General features: G+C 55.8%; 1 non-coding gene across 1 annotated transcript; it reads left to right on the top strand.

Annotated features, from left to right (window-relative positions):
- The first annotated feature begins 2594 nt into the window (after positions 1-2594).
- On the top strand, positions 2595-2781 carry LOC132247937 (U2 spliceosomal RNA). Its single transcript, XR_009459323.1, has one exon. It is a non-coding gene; the product is annotated as a U2 spliceosomal RNA (small nuclear RNA).
- Positions 2782-4565: the final 1784 nt, after the last annotated feature.

The raw sequence follows: 4565 nt of genomic DNA, 5'->3' as shown, positions 1-4565 counted from the left end.
TGCAGCCACAGAGGCAACCCAGGTGACAGTGCTGTGACCCGGCACCAGCCTCCTAGCTCCAGAAGCTCTACTGGACCAACCATCCCAAGGCACTGAGAGAGATCCTGGAGGGACCGTCAGCTTTCTGCCAGGTCCCCCCAGAGACTCTGTTCAACTACTTCAGCAGGGTCTTCTACCCCGCAGCAGAAGCCGCCGCCCCACATCCTGCAACCATCGAAGTGGACAATGCCCAGAGGACCAGGAAGCAGCGTGCGGTGGTGTGGCCGGACATGTCCAATGCCTTCGGCTCCATGCCCCACCGCCACATCTTCAGCACCCTCCGTGAGCTGGGCCTACTGGGTGGCATCATCGTGGTGCGAGAGCTCTGCCATGGATGCACCACGACCTTCTGTGCCACTGACGTAGAGACCACGGAGATCCTCATCCAGTTGGGGGTGAGACAGGACTGCCCCCTCAGCCCCAGCTTAGCCATGGAACTGCTCCTTTGAGCCACAGCCTGCCCCAGCAGGCTCCTCCTGTATGGCCAGAAGTTGAGTGTCCTGCCCAACACCAATGGTCTCGTTCTCCTCATCCCTGATGCCACCCAGCTGCAGCAGATGCTGGACGTGATATCCAAGGCGGCCAAGTGGATGGGTCTGCGCTTCAACGTCACTAAGTGCACGTCCCTGCACATGGACAGCAGGCAGAAGAGCCGCATCCTGGACTCCAGCCTCACAGTCCAGGGCCAGGATCAGGACAGAGCTCAGGACAGAGATGAGGCACCTGCGTGATAGTAAGACCTACTGCCACCTAGAGACGCCCACCAGGCACTGGTCCAAGCAGATACCACAAGATGCCACCAATGGGATTGTGCAGGATGCCTGCAAGCTGGACTCATCACAGCACTTATCTTCTGCCAGGGGGCCAGCAGGGAACACCTTCCTCATTCCCCACGTCGTATTCATCCCGAGAGGCTCGGCGGTCCCCAAGACCCTCCTCAAGAAAGCGGATGCCAAGATCCAGTGGCTGCTCAAGAAGCAACTGCACCTGCCACTAAAAGGCCAGCAACGAGGTCCTGCACATACCCTACTGGCAGGGAGGTGACAACATCCCCCTCATGGGAGACCTCTGCAACATGGTGGTGGTCACATATGCCATTTGCCTCCTGACCTGCCCAGATGCCATGGTAAAATGTCATTGCTGCCAGCACCCTGGAGGAGATCACCCACAGAGGATCCCGAGACAGCCAACTGGATGCAGCTTGGCGACCTTCCTCAGTGGCCTGCTGGAGGGCGAGTTCAGCAGAGACAGCAAGGACTTTGCATCACTGTGGAGTCGAGCCCGCAACACCACATGCCGCCTTCAGAAACACATTGGCTGCTCCTGGATCTGAACCAAGGAGTGCCAAGAGTCTCCCTGGAACCAGCCCTGCATGCCGACCGCATCAGTGACACCCTGCATGAGGACCTTCCTGGAGCGGTTCCTGAAGGACCCCAACCGAAACAACTATGCCGGTGACCTGAAGGCCAAACCCAACCAGGGTAAGGTCTTTGACATCACCTTGAAGTGGGACTCCAGCAATGACTTGATACCCAGCAGGAGTGTCATGCACTTTGCAGACTGGCACTTCCTGTACCGCGCCCGCCTCAACTGCCTGCCTCTGAATGGGGCCGTCCACTTTGGCCACTGGGACAAGAGATGCCAGTGATGCGGCTACACAGTGGAGACCCTCCCCCACGTGCTGTGCAGCTGCAAGCTGCATGCCAGAGCCTGGCAGCTCCACCACAACGCTGTCTAGGACCACCTGGTGAGGGCCATCCCAGCCACAGCGGGGGAGATCTCTGTGAACCGCACTGTCCTGGCCCGAGAGCCAGATGTGACCCAACAATCAGCATGAGCGAAGAGGCCAAGAAGGGCACGATCATGGACGTAACCATCCCCTTCAAGAACTGGCGCCAAGCCTTCACCAATGTCCGGGCTCACAAGCGGGAGAAGTACACCCCGCTGGCCAACATCTTGAGAGGCCGTGGCTATAACAGCACAGTCCATGTGGTCACTGTGGCAACGCTTAGACCCTGGGATCCCAGCAATGAGATCGTCCTGCATGCCTGCTGCATCTCCCACCCCTATGCCAAACTGATGCCCTGCCTCATGGCATCAGACATGATCCACTGGTCCCACGACATCTACGTGGAGCACATCACGCGCTATCACCAGTACTCCGACCCCCCAGACCGACTGTCACTGGACTGGACTCAGGGGACCACCTGAACCTGGTGCTGCAATTGATAGACTTTGAGCAGAAGGTTCAAAAATGGACCACCCCGGTCCACTGGAAGAGGAACCCTGCAATGAGACTCTATATATTGACTGAGGAAACGGTCTTCAGCCTACTCTCTCCATTAGAGACCGTTGTACTGATTTGTGTGCATCTCTCCTCTGTCTTGGTGTTGCAACCCCCCTGCCTCCCCTGTCCCCACCCCCTGGCTTAGTTGGATAACATCATATTTTTTGAAACCTAGTTGAATTCCCCTCCTCATCCCCCATCCCTCTTTTGTTAGTCCCTCCCTCAGGCGGTCTATATTTCCTTACTGGCTTTGTCATCTTTTTGGTTCATAACTCTTAACATCCACTAATAAAATTGAAATCTGTTCTTATCAGTTTAATTGCTGATAACATCCTTGATGGGAACACTGATGCATTAAAAGCATTCTTGGCACAGGGAGAGGGCCTCCAGGTTTGCTTCAACCACTCCAGGTATCAGCCTAGTATTGCAGTGCTGCTGAGCCAGATGCCTGCTCCCCTACTAGGGGAACTCCCCACTCAGATCCAAGAGCAGCACAGGCCTGGGCCCCGAGTCACTACTCCTGGGTGACCGCTGGGGGGGGGGGGGGGGGGTGGTCAGGCCCTATGCAAATTGGGGCCAGCCAGTTCACAGGGAGGCTGGAAGGGGCTTAGGCCAATGCATGGGTGCACACTCACCTCCCTGCCAGTCTGGCAGATGGCAGGCTGGGGCAGCCCCTGTTGCCAACAAGTATAGCGGCCTCCCTCCCTACCCCCCAGCCTCTCCAGGAAAGCCACCTAAGACAAGACGCTGCCTTCGTTGAGCATTAGAAATCACCAGCACCAGCCAAAGCAAGAGGAGCAAGGGGGGGAAAGCCAAGCCAATACACAAATAGCCAACCCCAAGAGCAAGTAGGCATGTGACTGGCAGGAATGAAGGAACAGGCAGCACCTCACTGGTTGCCTGCCTGCCAGGAAGCCTCCCCCCAGAAATGCAACTGTGCCCTACAATGCCCCACCCCACCACACACCTGCAATGCCACCCACAGGGCCACTGACTGACTGTGGCTTTCCTGCAGGGGAACCAGGCACTGTGGGACTGCCACCCAACCACAGCCCCATCCAGAGAGCCTTCAGCCCCTGCCATGGCCAGGCCTCATCTTGGTGGGCCAGGGCCCATCTTACCCTCAGCCCTGGTCCTCTCTGACCTGACCTCACTCATCAGGCCCCCTCGGCCCCTGGCCCTGATCCACCTCTGGCCCTGGGCAGCTAGTCTTGAAGGCTCATATCAGGGCAGCCGGGGTGAAACCCAGCTGTTTCCTGGCTTGCCCAAGAGGGACCCAGGAGGATGACAGAACAGGAGAAGACAGCAGAGCAAGATCCGGGCCAGACATGAGGGTGATCAATGGAGCAGAGACCCACAGGACTGCAGTGCTTTGAAAAGGTCAGGTACCTGAGGGGAGCAGGCCATGGGAGCAAGAGGTGGTGGGAACCCCAGGGTAGGTCAAGACCAGCAAGCTTGTCATGCGAACTCCCAGCAAACATGGAGTCCAAACCCTGGTATTCAATAGTTATAGGACTTGGATGGGGTCATGGAAGGCATAGGTAATTTTACATGCACAGGTGAGACATGGATGGGATTTATCACCTTCCTTCAGTAATTTCTTTTGGGTCACCCCAGGGTTATTTTGGACAGCCCAAACTACGTAGTAAGCGAGGGGGCACTTGAGGTTTTTTTGTTCTAGGACTGTTTGCTTTGGGTGTGGGGAAAAAGGCTAATACTTGTCTAGCAAAAATAACATGCATCATGTGCAAGGAGGAGGGATATATCCCTTGGGATTGCCAGACCTCATACACAAATACAGCAAAAATGGGGAAAGCGGGGAAGGGGAGGGAGGAGGTGGAATCTGAGAATGAGTGTGAAAGTGATATGAAAGGATCAATGGAAGACGCGCACATCTATGGAGCTGGGTAAGGAGGAAGGAAGGATAATTGAATTGGGGTCAGGGGTGGTTATTTGTGGAATGAAGCCAGTGGCTCAGTGCATTAGAAGGGATAGGGGAAGAAGGGGCTGGAAGAAGTGAAGATTTGTTGTATATGGATGATGTCACTATAGTAGTTTGGGGTAGAAGGTCAGTGGAGAGAGTCTTGGGACATGTAGGGAGTGACAGGGAGGCATTGAGAGACATGGGTTACAGGTGCTGGGGAATCATTTAAAAAAAGGGTTGGGGGTACATTTTGAGATGAAGGGGAAAAGGAAGAGGGTGTGGGAGGAGTTGGGGGCATGGATACAGAAGGTGGTG

This window comes from Alligator mississippiensis, chromosome 1, assembly GCF_030867095.1.
Source record: "Alligator mississippiensis isolate rAllMis1 chromosome 1, rAllMis1, whole genome shotgun sequence".
NCBI lineage: Eukaryota > Metazoa > Chordata > Crocodylia > Alligatoridae > Alligator > Alligator mississippiensis.
The sequence above is the reverse complement of the archived record's forward strand: the minus strand, read 5'-3'. Positions and strand labels throughout refer to the sequence as shown.